The sequence below is a fragment of the Tiliqua scincoides genome, chromosome 7, assembly GCF_035046505.1.
Source record: "Tiliqua scincoides isolate rTilSci1 chromosome 7, rTilSci1.hap2, whole genome shotgun sequence".
Classification (NCBI taxonomy): Eukaryota; Metazoa; Chordata; class Lepidosauria; order Squamata; family Scincidae; genus Tiliqua; species Tiliqua scincoides.
In genome coordinates, this window is record NC_089827.1 from 61,772,714 (window position 1) to 61,789,438 (window position 16,725).

Below are 16,725 nucleotides of genomic sequence, written 5' to 3' on the forward strand. Positions count from 1 at the left end.
TTTAAGTGAGGGACGGGAAATCTCCAGGCTCTGCGCGCTTCGCTGCCAGACCGGCCACCATCTTACATTAGGGAGAAACTGCCTGCCTGCCTGCCCCGGACGCTGCTCCCAACGCGCATGCGCACGAGCTGTGGAGGGGCGGGCGGGGAAGGAGAAAGGGAAGACGCGGCGCGGGAGGCAGAGAGCATCACGGGGCTTGTAGTCCTGGAGGCCCAGCCGCGCTCTGCGAGGCTGTGCCCTTCTCCTCTAGGGGGCGCGTGAAGCACCAGACTACACAAAGCCAAGCTGGTTCTGTGGACATCTGCATGCGTACCTATGGAGGAGGGTGTGGCTCTGCAAGCTGCTAACTAATTGTGTGATGTGCTTTTCCAACACACCCTTGCACACCAGTTGTGAGTTTTGTGTGCACACAACTGTAGACAGTGGCAGCTTCGCCATTCATTCTGGTATATATACTGAGGCTGACACTATATATATATATTATATAGTATATATATATACACAATATACACACACATATATATATACACACACACTATATATATATATATACTATATATACTGACACTGAGGCTGCAGTCCTACTTGCAACCTTACCTGGGTGTAAGTCCAGTTGAAGTCACTTATTTTGACATGCATTGAATTGAGCTGTAAAAAAATTAGTTTCAAGACATTGATTGTTGCTGAGAAAATATATCCGCGTTTACAGCTCTCTGCTTGGTATTCTTGTAGCTCACCCATTTTCAACCAGTGGTGTGCCACAGCACACTGGTGTACCACAAATGGTCTGCAGGTGTGCCACAGGAGTTTGGGGAAGGGTCATTGAAGAATAGGGCCATTGGGGGATGTGAGCCCCCCAATGGCCCACCAGCAGCATGGTGTGCCTTGTCAATGGTCAAAACACTGATGGTGTGCCCGGTGGCGTAGCTGGAGGGGGCATACGGCTCCGTTTCCCCCCCCCACACCAGGAATGGCTCTGAAGGGAGGGGCCACTCACCCACCTCCCTGCCAGGCTAAGTGCTCCGCCCCCCTCCAGCTACGCTACCAGGTGTGCCTCAACAATTTTAGTACCTTGTCAGTGTGCCCTGAGACAAAAAGGTTGAAAACCACTGTAGCTTGTTGCTGAAACCACCTGCAGGAGTTTTTCTTCTGGGCATTTGTGACCTGTTTGGGTGTTTTATGTTGTTTTCAGTTTGAGGTTTGTATTTTTTTTGCTGCCGAAGAATAGGTACAGTACAGTGGGCTAAAGCCGATGGTTCATCTCACCCAGCGGTTCCCAAACTTGTTTGACTAGTGGCTCACTTGACCTGGACCAATGGCCGTGGCTCCCCATTAGGGCTACAATCCTATACATTGTATAGGGCAGGGGTAGGCAACCTTAAACACTCAAAGAGCCATTTGGACCCGTTTTCAGGAGTTAAGAAAACTTTGGGAGCCACAAAACCCTTTTGACATCTAAAATGAAGATAACACTGCATCTATAGTTTTTTTTACCTTTATGCTATGTATAAAAAAACTATAGTGTGTTGCATTTTTGAAGTCAGTCCCAGTAGAGGCAGTGGGGCTTTCTCCCAGGAACGTGTGGAGAGGACTGCAGCCTAAGAGCCCCTCCTCTGCCTGTCTCCTCAGAAGTCAGTCCCATTAGAGGCAGTGGGGCTTCCTCTATAGTTTTAGTCTATAAAACTATAGTCTAAAAAAATCTATAGTTTTTTTTACCTTTATGCTATGTATAAAAAAAAACTATAGTGTGTTGCATTTTTGAAGTCAGTCCCAGTAGAGGCAGTGGGGCTTTCTCCCAGGAACGTGTGGAGAGGACTGCAGCCTAAGAGCCCCTCCTCTGCCTGTCTCCTCAGAAGTCAGTCCCATTAGAGGCAGTGGGGCTTCCTCTATAGTTTTAGTCTATAAAACTATAGTCTAAAAAAATCTATAGTTTTTTTTACCTTTATGCTATGTATAAAAAAAACTATAGTGTGTTGCATTTTTGAAGTCAGTCCCAGTAGAGGCAGTGGGGCTTTCTCCCAGGAAAGTGTGGAGAGGATTGCAGCCTCAGAGCCCCTCCTCTGCCTGTCTGCTCAGAAGTCAGTCCCATTAGAGACAGTGGGGCTTCCTCCCAGGAAAGTGTGGAGAGGACTGCAGCCTCAGAGCCCCTCCTCTGCCTGTCTCCTCAGAAGTCAGTCCCATTAGAGTCAATGCGCTCTGTCACTCCCTTTGCCACTTTCACCCGGACTCCGGAGCCGCAGCAGACGGCTGAAAGTGCCACATGTGGCTCCGGAGCCACGGGTTGCTGACCCCAGGTATAGGGTGAGGGTTTTTTTTGCAAGGATTCCATGGCTCTCTTGGCTGGTTTCTGTGGCTCCCTAGGGAGCCACAGCTCACAGAGCACGAACCACTGATCTAGTCTACCATTACGTTGGTGACTGTGGTTAGAGCCAGACCCCCATATCCATAGATCCCATATCAGTGGTTTCACTCATTTGCAGATCAGGTGATCCCATGGGGCACCCTGCACACGCCCCCTATGGAGGTGAGGGATCTCTGCATTCACCCACAGTCTCTGCAGGTCTCAGAATGACTCTTAGAGCAAAAAACCCATGACTTCCGGTTTTCCAGTAAAACCAGAAGTGATGTTTTTAGTGCCTTATAAGGCATTAGGAGGCCCAGGGAAGTCACAGTGGGTGGGGGGCATTCCCTGGTATCCATAGTTTCAATTAACCATATGGATTCTATGGAACCATATGGATTCTAATTAAACTATGGATTCCCTGGTATCCATAGTTTCAATTCATAGTTCCGGAATAGAACCCCACAGATACTGGGGCATGCCTGAACTTCAAGGAGCTTTATCAAAGCAGATGTTTTCTGCTGTCATCTGTGCCTAACCCATTTAGGAACATTTCACATGTTTTAAGCTTTAAATATTGAAACAGCCCTTAGCACCCAAGGCTACAATCTAATACACACTTACCTGGGAGTAAGTTCTGCTTACTGGAACTCAATGGGACTTGCTTCTGAGTAGACATGCATAGGATTGTACAATTTATTTATTTATTACATTTATTTATTTATTTATTAAATAAATATAATTTATTATTTATTTATTATTTATTTATTAAGAATTTATTACAATAAATTTTGATACTCGCTACCACTCAGGATTTAGTGTAATCCTGTTCTGAAGTAAATTTTGGCATTGGGCAAAGTTGGTTTCACTGGAGTAAATTTCTCAGAACAATTGTGCATTTTCTGAAATCAGCACTTATTTTGTTTCTTTTAGCCTGTGCATTTAGTTGCTCTTCTAGTATTATATGAAATTACAAATATGCCTTTAGTCCAGTCATAATTTTAGACCCTACAGTCAATCCCCAGCTAGTGGTTCCTAAACTCAAGAGTCTGGCAGTTCACTCTATGGCTGCTGTTATGCTGGTCCTTGCAGCACTGTAAGCTAGACAAGATCCTATATAACAAATCCTCAGTTTAACAGACAAATAGGGGAAGTGTTGTTAAGTCTGTTAAGTTCAAATGTCTGCTCAGTTCAAATGCATTTCTGACTAGTTTTTAGAGGAGCAGAAAACATCCATTGTTTCTGAAGTCTATTAAGGGTGCAACCCTAACCCACTTTCTAGCACCGGCATAAGGGCAATGCAACTCCGAAGGAAGGGAACAAACATTCCCTTACTTTGAAGAGGGCTCCATGAGCGCCACCCAACTGCAGGATGAAGCACACGTCCCATTAGCACAGCTATGCCTGTGCTGGGAAGTTGGTTAGGATTTGGGCGGAAATCAAGGTCCATTAAATGAGGATTCAGCTAGTTAACAATACTCTTAGACCCAAATCCTTTGCATGTCTACTCATTGTAAGCCCCATTATAGTCAATTAGGCTTACTCCAAGGTAAGTGTGGATAGGATTGCAGCCTTAACAAGGCCCAAGAATAAATACAGCAATAACTATGTTTGCCCCCAGCTCTGCTCATCTCTATCAATCATAATGTTGATTTATGTACAATGCTCTTAGCAACTGCGCAGCAGAGAGAACACCCCAAACAAGCACAGAATGGAAATATCAATCATTCCGATCCAGGTGGTTGGTAGAAGAAGAGCTGCTCTTTTCAGATTTTCCTTTTTTGAAGTTCTTCACAAGCAACAGTTACATATTTTACTTCTTTAGCAAGTTGCCTTTGCTTTCCTTGACAAAGGTTGCACACTTTCCTGAGAGTTAGCCCCATTTCCTTGACAAATCCTATGCACGCTTTCCTGAGAGTTAGCCCCATTTACTTGAGACACATAGAATTGTGCTGAAATTGTATTATGTTTTCACTTAGGTTAACAGTGTAACAGCCCAATCCTCTACATATCTACTCAGAAGTAAGTCTCATTTTAATTAGTGGGACTTACTCCCAGGTAAGTGTGCATAGGATTGCAGCCTAAAGCACACATACGAATATGGAGCAGATCAGTGTGTTATTAGAGTTTGCATCACCCAGAGCAGGAGGACAGCATGTCACCCCCCTGACGGATCTCCTCCCATGCAGTGGGTGTGGCAATGCCCCAAGCATGGGCATCATGATGCACCATCACCCTGCCCCTGCTGACTATAACTTTCTTGGCTATAACTTTTGATAGAATATAGATATTTCAACGCAGATTGTAAATAAATTATGGGTGCAATCCTAACACCGTATGTCATTGCTTTCCAGCACTTTCCAGCACTGACATAAGGGCTATGCAGCTCTGGGGTAAGGGAATAAACACTCCCTTACTTTGAGGAGGCCTCAATGAGTGACACCCAACTGCAGGATGCAGCACATGCCCCACTGGCACTGCTATGCCAGTGCTAGAAAGCACTGAAATCAGGGGTTAGGATTGCACCCTATGTGTATTGTTTTAATACTATAAAGACTATATTGTTTTAAATTTAATAAGTAATATATATAGAGTGTTTAAGTTGACCACATGTAATAGACAAGTGTCATCTAAGTCAGTGACTAACACCCAACCTTCTAGTGGCATCACTAGGGTTGGTGTCACTTAGTTTGGTAATTCATGGTGTCAATTCCACTTATTTATTTAACTACAGAACAGAACAGGTTACACAACCAATCAGTAACCAGCAAAAAAAAAAGTGGCCAACTTGATTACACACAATTGAATAGGAGTTCTAACTCTGATACATGGAAAATTGAGCTGATTCATAATAGCATCTTATTGGTTCCATGCTGTGTCATAATAACACCTCATCAGCTCTCAGAACACTCAGGCTCATTGGTCAGTTTTGAGTTAAAGAAATCCACTTTTTGTGACATAAGAACATTGTGTTTTCGTTGTTGGGTTATTTGGCTATAGCTTTTGCTAGAACACAGATATTTCAATGAGGTTTATTTCATTGCATTCTGCTGTAAATTACACATCAAATGGTATATAACAGGGGTGTCCAAACGTTTTGGCAGGAGGGCCACATCATCTCTCTGACACTGTGTCAGGGGCCAGGAAAAAAAAGAATTTACATTTCAAATTGGAATAAATGTACATAAATGAACATATTAGAGATGGAATTAATATGAATGAATGAATGAAGGTCTTGCAAAAGCTCAAGGCCTATAAAACACCTTGCACAAAGCAAGACCAGCCTTTCCTTTGCTGCCACTGCTATATCACAGACGTGAAACAGCAAGCAGTGGAGGAGCTCTTGTCCCACAGTTCACAGGAGAGGTTGAACTGTTGGCCGTCATGCTGAGAGCAGTTGTGTCAGGCCAGTGTGGGCTCCAGCAAGTCTCAGGAGGGCCAGAAACTAACTTGAGACTGAGGGCTCCCCATGGGCCAAAATGGGAGTCCTCAAGGGCCGCAAGTGCCTCCAGGGCTGGGGTTTGGGCACCCCTGGTATATAACATGATAGTACTATTCCTAAGAACTGCTATTTTCCTCATTAGTGGGGTCACCCCCCCCCGAGGGAGGGACCCAGGGCAAGCACTACCCATACTCCACTAGCTACGCTACTGAGTGTGTGTAGGATTGCAGCATTAGGCGGCTGCCAAAGTACACATCTGAGGAACCATTGACAGAGGAGGAGGGTGTTCTAGTCCAGTAAAATAAGAGAGAAAATACAAGTAATTATTGTAAAGCTAAAAAATGGGTGTACAGTACCAGTCAAACGCTAACAACATTATTTTTTCAGATTATATTATTATTATATTATTGACAATACTTGTATACCGCTTATCAACAAAAGTTCACAAAGCGGTTTACAGAGAAAATCAAACAACTGATGGCTCTCTGTCCCAAAAGGGCTCCCAATCTAAAAAGATGCATAAGAACACCAGCAGACAGCCACTAGAAAGACATTGCTGGGGTGAGAAGGGCCTGTTACTCTCTCCCTGCTAAACAAAAGAGGAGCACCCACTTGAAAAAATGCCTCTTACCTAGTTAGCAGGGGTTATATCCTTTTATCCTCCAAAGAATTTAAGACAGTTGCTGCATTTTGTCCTTACAAAAACTTTGTAAGGTATGGTAGGCCAAGATAGAGTGATAGAATCAAGTTTACACAGTGAGCTTAATGACAAACAGGAATTTGAAGCCAGTTCTCGATGGCCCAAGTCCTGTATTCTAATCCATGTCCAGTATTCTAGTTCTCAAGATCTGAGCTGCCCAGCACATGAGGCTGCTGCATCCCCAGAATAGCTACCACAGCATCCAATGCAGCCTGCAGCAGCTCCTCAGAAGATATTTGTCCCCGTCCCCCACAGTAAGGGAAGTAGCCCCATAATTTAAACTAATTAGCTCCCCTGTGTTCCCCAAAGATGGCCCTAATTCTGCACTGCTGGGCCCCACCACCAGGGTAGCTTGCCTGTTCAACCTGCAGAGGTTCTCCTTTCTCCCCTCTCCTGCCAGCAGCTTCTCCAACCACCACAGCAACAACTTGGTCCTCAGAAGGTCTTGGGAGTGACAACCACATCCCAATCTCCAGTGTTTCCAGCTTCCAGAAATCTTCAGAAATCCATTCACCCATTAGTCAACTAGTCCATTGGTCAGTCAACAGGTCCAGTAGTCCCTCAGCCAGTCCATTAGTTCCTCAGTTCATTAATCCATCACTTAATTCTCCCTCCTCCAAACTCTTTCTTTCTACACCCACCAAACTCTCCCTTCTTCAGTGCTGCTTTTATTCCTTAATGACATAGTTGCCTGTGGTGGCTGCAGCTATGCAGCATACTCAATGCTAGTTGGAGCCCTGGGTTAACCTCATGCTTGCCTACCAGAGCAAGGGGCCACTGTTGACACCACAACCTATCTCCTCAAGGGATCTTGTGCATTTCCTTAACAGGCACCTGCCTCCTGCAGAGCTGAGGGCCCAACCCTATCCAATTTTCCAGTGCTGGTGCAGTGGTGCTAATGGAGCATGTGCTGCATCCTGTGGTGGGAAGGCAGTCACAGAGTCCTCCTCAAAGTATGAGAACATTTGGTCCCTTACCTCTGGGCTATGTTGTGGCTGCATCAATGCTGGAAAGTTGGATAGGACTGGGCTCTAAAGCTGCAATCCTATAAACAGTAACCTAGAATGGTAAACCCACTGAACTCAATAAGGTCAACTCTCGGTAAGCAGGCATATGCTTGCCCTGTAACTCACTGTGTATTCTTAAGTGGTAGTGAAAAAATACTTGTTTTGTTTGGCTTTTCATTGATTGTGCTTTTGTTTCTTGAAGTTTTCAGTTACGGAAAGAGTGTGTTCTGCTGGGGTTGGGATCTGACATAACAGCTCGGTCCCAGCCCTGCCTCCCACTCCCCGCCCTCACCCCATCCCGGAATGCCTCCCTCCCGCCTCCTCCTTGCCCTCCCCAGACCCCTGTGTTGGTTGGGCTTGGCCTACGCAACCCTTCTCTCCCCAAGTCAGCTCAGTGGCTGGATACAACCTCCATGGGCCAGTGCACGTCCCTGCGCCAGCCCAGATGACTCCTGAGGAGGCGCAAACGTGTTTTACGGCATGTTTGTGATTGCATCCTTCCTTTTCTAAAAAAAGCAAATAGAAATGGATTATGAATGGCTGAGAATGGTGAGACCTTGAAGCAGCTAACAAGCCTAGCTGAGTGATTCCACCTGCTCTTGGTGTGAGCAAGAAGTGTCTTGGCTGCCCTCCATGTGAGAGGGAGCGGCTTGTCAGCCTGCATGGGAGAACTGGAGGCCAGAATTGAGACCAAACCAGAAAGATCCATCTGAAATGTTGTTGGTTCTTGAAAGAGAGAACCTCTAGGATTGTAAAAATCCCCTTGAGGGATTTAGAAATGCCTGCCTATGTAAACCGCCTTGAATAAAGTCAGAGGAGTAATCCGATGACCAGAAAGGCGGTATATAAATACTTAGTTGTTGTTGTTGTTGTTATTTATTATTATTATGGACACTCTTGATTCTAAACACTTTTGTCGAATGAGATGAAATATACTTCCAAGAAACAGCACAGCTGCATGCATGTTATCTCAGAAGTAAGTCCCATTGTGGTCAGTGAGGCTTACACCCAGGAAAGGACGTATATATGCCTGCAGCCTTGATACCAAGCTAAACAAACCCATACCGAGCGTCTCGATACCAAGCCTCTCGATACTGAGCTAAACAAACGCATCGGTAAAGCAGCTACCACGTTTTCCAGACTCACAAAGAGAGTCTGGTCCAATAAGAAGCTGACGGAACATACCAAGATCCAGGTCTACAGAGCTTGCGTCCTGAGTACACTTCTGTACTGCAGCGAGTCATGGACTCTTCGCTCACAACAGGAGAGGAAACTGAACGCTTTCCACATGCGCTGCCTCCGACACATTCTCGGCATCACCTGGCAGGACAAAGTTCCAAACAACACAGTCCTGGAACGTGCTGGAATCCTCAGCATGTATGCACTGCTGAAACAGAGACGCCTGCGTTGGCTCGGTCATGTTGTGAGAATGGATGATGGCCGGATCCCAAAGGATCTCCTCTATGGAGAACTCGTGCAAGGAAAGCGCCCTACAGGTAGACCACAGCTGCAATACAAGGACATCTGCAAGAGGGATCTGAAGGCCTTAGGAGTGGACCTCAACAGGTGGGAAACCCTGGCCTCTGAGCGACCCGCTTGCGGGCAGGTTGTGCAGCATGGTATTTCCCAGTTTGAAGAGACACTTGGCCAACAGACTGAGGCAAAGAGGCAAAGAAGGAAGGCCCATAGCCAGGGAGACAGACCAGGGACAGACTGCACTTGCTCCCAGTGTGGAAGGGATTGTCACTCCCGGATTGGCCTTTTCAGCCACACTAGACGCTGTTCCAGAACCACCATTCAGAGTGTGATACCATAGTCTTTCGAGACTGAAGGTTGCCAACAACATGAATGCCTGCAGCCTGAGGGTGTAACTAGAACCACATTTGGTAGTGGTTCTCTACATTTGAAAATCAAGTGAAAGGGGAAAAATGTTCAGCAAGTAAATTTGATTTAAAAACCGAGTCTTCTGCTTTCAGTGTTGCACTAGCAATACTGAATGGCACCATAAAGATCTGAAATGTTCTTGGCATAACTTTTACTTCCTATGATATAGTTCTTCTGGGGAACCCGCTTTGTGATAGATGCAAACGGAATATTCTGAATTTCACGTGAAAGGGATATAGCAACTTAGAAAAAGTGAGGCTTGCACAAAATGTATTTGTACCCAAGGATATCTAACAGCCCAAGCTCTTCTTGTCTACTCAGATGTAAGTGCCATTGGTTTCAATGAGGCTTACTCCCAGGAAAGTGTGCATAGGATTGCAGCACAAGAGTGCAATCTATGCATGTCTACTCAGAAGTAAGTGCCATTGCATCCCATGGTGCTTACTCCCAGGAAAGGGTGAATAGGACTGCAGCATAAACCCGCCCACGTGACCTGGACCCAGCCCCACTGAAGTCTATAACTGTTAGTGGCTCAATTCATCCTTTCCCGCTTTGCCACCATAAGATGGAGTTGAAACCACAACTCCCAGCGACCATTGCGACAGGGTCCTCGTATGCGGCGGGTCGGGGAGGCAGCCTTGCTCACGCTCAAGTTTGCCGCAATTGTCACCGTCCAGGCCTATGGTTTCTACTCTGGCGTCATTGCGGACACCTCACCTGGGGGCCTTTCTCTATCGTCGGCGCCTCCGGTCGTCGCGCGGCGGGTGTTTCAAAATGGCGGCGCCGTCGGCGGCACGTTCTGTAGAGGGGCAATTCCGTACAGGGGACCCGCACAGCGGGGGATAGGCGGCTGTTCCCGTTGGTGCTCCTGGCCGAAGGGACCCCGTCGTCCCTTGTGGCTTGTCTTGTGAAGTCCCAGCCAGCAGTCAAGGCGGAGCTGCGGGAGTCCTAAGTGCGATTCTGACAGGTCCAAGTCCCAGCGCCTAGTCTGCTTTGGTCTGCAGCCTCAGAACCCGAGCCTATGCATGTCTACTCAGGAGTAGGTCCCATTAGAATCAATGGGGCTTACTCACAGTTAAGTGTGGATTGGTCTGCAGCCTCAGAGCCCAAGCCTATGCATGTCTACTCAGGAGTAGGTCCCATTAGAATCAATGGGGCTTACTCACAGTTAAGTGTGGATTGGTCTGCAGCCTCAGAGCCCAAGCCTATGCATGTCTACTCAGGAGTAGGTCCCATTAGAATCAATGAGGCTTACTCACAGGTAAGTGTGGATTGGACTGCAGCCTCAGAGCCCAAGCCTATGCATGTCTACTCAGGAGTAGGTCCCATTAGAATCAATGAGGCTTACTCCCAAGTAAGTGTGGATTGGACTGCAGGCTTGATCAGTAGAATTTTAACTGGTGTTATCTTTCTGTGTTTTGCAGTTACCTCTCTGCAAAAAACAAACTGTCTCCAAAATGCAGGAATAGCCAGCATCACCATGGTGCATGGTGGACACTTGGCAACAGTACTGAACTTCTTAGTGGTCCATCAGTGCTACTCACTACATCAGTGGTCTTCAGCCTGTTGTGCCAAGACCCCAATCAATCAAAAAGTCAGTCATGCAATTGAGGACCCCACCAAAATCCCAGCTCCCTCCCAAGGACCCTACCCTCACACCTCCATCCCCCTCATTGCCCACTCCCTGACCCTATAACACCCTGCCAACATTGTTCACTGTTACCAAATATTAGAGAGAGCAGAAAAAATTACCTTGAAGATTGGCACTGGTGGAAGCTGTTTTAGCACAGGTGCTAAGCACATGAGCAGGAACTGGGAATCAATCTGCTGGGATCTGAAGGACTACATCAGATGCCTCCCCCTCTACCTGGTGGTACTCTAGTCCAGTGGTCTTCAACCTTTTTCATTTCCATAAGTTGCCCGAACCAGTGGTGTAACTAGGGTGCACATCACCCAGTGCATACTGCACCACCTGCACCTATTTAGCAATGCCACTGGCAGCACCGCACAACTGAGCCTTCGCTGCCCCATTCAGGTCCCAACCCCCAGGGTTGTCACTAGGGTTTGCATCACCTGGATTGGGAGGCGAGTGCATCACTCCCATGATGGACCTCCTCCCATGCAATGAGTGGGACAATGCCCCAGGTGGTGGGCATAGTGATGCACCATTACCCTGCCCCACTGTTTTTTTTGCATGCGTTCTGCATGAAATTACACATCAAATTATATATAACATGATGGTATTATTTAAAAGTATCAAGATTTTAAAAATTTTGGCCAGTAGTTGTGTTACCCCCCTGGGCATTTCACCTGGTGTAGCCCACACCCCTGCACCCCTCTAGCAACACCACTGCCAACCTCAAGGTTGAAGAACACTGCTGTAAATAACTATTTTCAAGATGCATCTAAAGAGCTTGTGGATTGATGTGAAGGTGTGATGGATGGGAGATATGTCACCTCCGAAATACGCATTAAGTGCCAGCTAGCGGGTTTAGAGGATGCTTGTATAACTACGTTCTTCAACGCACTCATTACAGCTGAGGTTGGCAGTGGGAATCATATTATCCCTGCGACAACGAATTCTGGTTTCAGTTCTGCTGCCCACATTTATCTGGACCCTGGAGAGCTGTTGTCACTCATTGTAGATAGTACTAAGCCAGATGGACTCTGTAGGCAGCTGCTTCATATGCTTATATGCTTCATATGGAACTTATGTAACACTTCCAGGTGTTCATAGTGCCTTGCATACATTATTCTTCTTTGACTTTTTTTCCTCCTTTCTGTTTTTTCTTTTCTTCTTACTGGCAGGCTCCCTCCCTCATGCTCATTTTCTTACTCCCTCTGGCAGGGGTGGATCCAGTGTTTGTGTTTGAGGGGGGCCATGAGTACTACCTTAACTCCACAGCCCAGGTCAACCAGGTGGATAGACCTGGGCTCCCTATTGAACTGGCCACTGTAACCAAGGTTTGCTGAGCAGGTGTATCTGCTGGATACACCTGGGTTCCCATTCCATGTCTTACAGGTGAGTGGACCTGGGCTCTTGGCTGTGCTTGGACTGCTCCCCATCCCAGTGGGTGCCGTTCACAACTTGTGCGAAAGTTTGGCCTCTGGCTGCAATCTTATGCACACTTATGTGAGAGTAAGCCCCACTGAACAAAATGGGACTTACTTCCAAGGAAAATTGTATAGGATTGCTCTGGTAGGCACCTTACAGACAAAAGTCCCTTCCTTTCTCTCGTTCTCCCCCTCTCCCCTTCACCCCATGACTATTGTGCACTCCATCCCTTGCCATCTTGCTTTTGGTGACGAATGTAAAGCTTCCCCTCCAGGGCTGGCTGGCTGGAATTTGCATATTACCCAAAACTTCTGTGTATGGTGTATAAAAATATATTGGAGATGTAGTTTTCAATGGTACAAAGAAAGCCACCAGTCACTGTTGGAACAACATTTGATTTTAATTGTGTTGAATATGGAATAGTCTAATTATTTCCCAGAGCACAAAGTGGTTTCAGAACTTAACAAGTTAAAAAATAACATGGACTGTAACATAATACAGTCTGTAACATAATACATAATACAGTTAGCTACAATTGCTTGTGGTTCTTATTGCTTGTGGTTCTTATATTGGAAGGATAGCCACAGTAGTTGCACCTTGAATGCAAGATGTGCACTAGTTTTGTCTTAAAAAAAGAGCAAGGACAAGAATGCTTAAGATTCTTTCCCCATTATTAATGATGCAGGGGGAAAAAATTCAGTGCATCTTTCTTGCTTGCGTGGATGTACTCTTCAATCAAGGCAAATCTTAACCTTTGTTTGAAAGCTTTAGTTGACTCATTTGCAGTGTAAAAGTTGCCCAGCCCCCAACATGTAACTGTAGCATGAAATCCTTATATTTTCCCTGAAAAGGTGGATCTTAAGTTGGAGACAAATCTTGTTTCCTTCAACTACTCAGAGCCCCTTTGGGTTTAGGAACTATCTTCTCATGTCTTTTGCTTTATAGACCAATGTAAAATGGGACTGTAACTGATGCAGTTTAGGAAAAATGATAAAGTGTTGCCTACTTCATCATACTCCACAACTCAAGTTATTTGCTCAAAAAACACGTTACGTGACTTGTGTGGTATCCAGCAAACAGCCTCTGAACTTGTCAGCATTTCTTGAGTAGCAGCACAACAGGAATGAAGCAGATATGGGACATCCTGTACCTGGCAAAGGAACAATCTGAGGCTCTCTTTATTTTACTTATCTTTCACAGATAATTGTTTCAAAGTTATCTTTTTGGCTGTAGAGCACACAGTAACCTAGTGTGTCTTCTCTAGGAAGAAATGATTCTTAATTTGCTTCATAACTATTTTAATGATCAAATTACAGCCTACACATGGGATCCTGAAAGGTTTGCCTTTCCCAATCTCATTTTCAAATTCTTGGAACTTGAGTTCTGCATCTTAGAGAGGGAACCTTTTTATTCTTTACACAGGGACCATTTTAAATCATCCTACAACCCACATGGTTAAGATTAGAGTTGTACATTGCATGGCATGTGAATGACCTCAGTTATACCAATACATATTTTGTGCGTCAATTATATAAACAATAAGAAAACCAATATTTTCCCACTCTGGAATAAATTATTCACAGTACCTGATTCCAATAGCACAGCAGGTGGGGAGGTGGTCTGCCCCAGGTGATGGGCCCTGGGATGTGAAAGGTGTACCACTCGAGACCTGTATGCCTTTGGAAAGGCGTACCCGTATGCCTATGGAAAGGCTATGAAATGTATAAAAAGGAGCACTGTGCTCAAACAGCCTGCTGGCCTCAGCATACCAGATGAGTAGATTGCTAATGCTTGCCCTCCCCATTCTTACTGGTATCCTGCCTTGGGACTCTATACATTTAAAACATCCAGCAATTAAAGTTTCAAAAACAGTACACCCCACACAGGAAAGTAATGGTTTGTCAGGGAGCAAATCTCATGATTCCACCCATTGCTACTCTAGGCCAAACATGGGTCTGGTGTGAGCCTCCAAAGAGCCTTCTCTTTGCAGGCTTACAGCAGAACAAATACCTATTTCCAAGTTAATCCATTTCTGCCCAGCCCACAGGTGTACATATTTGATCCTTGTTGCATATATGCAACATTGAGCAGAAAAGGCTTATTAATGGCAACCCTTTTAAATAAGACCATAGACTCTACCTATCCAAAAGTCTATAGTGAAAGTGAGTTAAAATATTTTTATGGCCCAATCCTATTCAACTTTCTAGCATTGATGCAGACAGTGCAGCCCTGATGAGAGGCCTCCATGACTGCCCCTACCCAGCGCATGATAGAGCACATGCCGCTGTTGACACAGCTGTATCAGCGCTTGAAAGTTGGAAAGGATTGGGCCCCCAGTGTGCAGTCTAGCCAATAAATGCTGATAATTTTTTGAATTGTTGAAAAATTGCATTTATTGTAGCCTTTTCCTTGAGTTCTTCACAATACCCAACAGGTAAGCATATATTAGCTCCATGAATAAAGTTTTTGCAGTGTTACTATCTAATATACTTCAAAACTGTGATGAAATGCCAGCTATGGCTTAACATTCCATCAGGTTACTTTGACTACCTTCTGGCCAGTGCAAATTTCCTCATTACCACCTACATTTGTGTATGCAGTCCCTTGAATTACTTTATTTTTTAAAATTAAATCATTTTTCATTTAATTTGTATGGATGTATAAACTTGTTGTCTTGCTTTGCTAAATTGTGTTTTTAATAAATTGTGGTTGGCCTCTCCTTTGTGGGAGGGCAAAGGTAAAATACAAATAATTTAAATAAGAGATGAAACAACTTAATGATGTTTTTAACTGCTTCAATTCTGTCCTTTGTCAGTGCACATGGGACTTTTAACTACACGTTCACCCCAATCCAGAAGTTTCTTCATGGAAAAAGCTGGCTCAGTCCCTCCTCTGGTCCTATCAATCATCTTCCTGTTCAGTCTTCCTGTGCCTATAGCTATCACACAGCAGCACTTGCCTGCCAAAAGAGGCAAGAGTTTCTTCCTGAGGGTTTGCCCTTTTGAGAGTAGAAAACTTCCAGTTTTCTGGAACTTCCAAAGGCATACTGTATGATTTGCTGCTCAAACTTTCATAAGGAAGTATTTCCCTCTTTTTGTTCAGTTCTTTAATCTAGAAAACAGGATTTCGCCCCCCCCCCCCTTGGGAGATACCCGTTTCAAAACTGAGTCCCCTCCTTTTTTCTGAACAAGGAAATTTCCCATAAATGGATCAGCAGTGCCAGTCACTTGTTTGCTGGTCACTCAGCACAACCTATCCTGGTTGGAACCAGGGAAGGGAGCCTATTGGCAACACTAATATAATCACTGCAGGTACAGCAGCCTTCAGAAAAATAATCACTGCAGGTGCAGCACGCATCATTTTGGCTGAATGCTGGCTGGTATCTCTACTAATTCTTGGTTAGATAGTCCACAAGTGTCTTATCCTTGCAAAAATAAACTCTACCCATAATGTTTGTGCTGCTTTGTAGTAGGTCCCTAGCAAGAGCTAAGGCCCCTTTAACAGCTGCTGTAGAGTGCATAGCTTCACTTATGGGTATATTTTGGCAGAAGTGTCCTGCATTGCCTCAAAAGGTTGTAGCACTATGCAGTAAAACTCAGTACAGTTTCAGATGTGCACTTGAGTGCTTTCCAGTGACAAATTTGGGATATCTTCAAGCGCATTATTGCATCTAAGACCATGTCATGTGCATGTCCAAGGGCTAAAAGCAATAAAATCAAATCCCTTAAAGAAAATTCAATGTTGAGATGTGGAACGCCCTGGAACAATACAAGTTGTGCCATGTAGGCTGCCAGAGAAGGCAGTATCAGTAACCCCATCCTCCACTGTATGAAGGTGTCTTCCACTTGTGCCGACAGAGGTTAGAAGACAACCTGGTCTTGTAGCCTAGTGTTCCCTGCCCAGGGAAATAACCTCCCTCTATTATAAGATGAGAACAGCTGCTTCTCAATACAGGAAGTCCGCAACAAGTATTATGTATTAAGTAAGAGTCATCAGTAGCTCTGATAGTTAGGCTTGAAAGCAGAGGTGTGTCATTCAACTTCATAGCTGCTGAAACACAATAGCAATTGTCCAATTTGCAGGAGACAGCAAGACTAGGAAGGGCAGTTCATTTCTGTTTGCTCTCTAAACATTGCAAGCTTACCTACTGCAATTCTCAGGTTGTTCTGCCAGCTAAGTGCCCATTCATTTAGCTAGCACTTAGAATCATTTGCTTAACTCATTTAAGGAAGACCAATTAAAAGAGAAATAACATTGATATGCTAGCTCCCACCTCTTACCACTGTTTCCTTATTA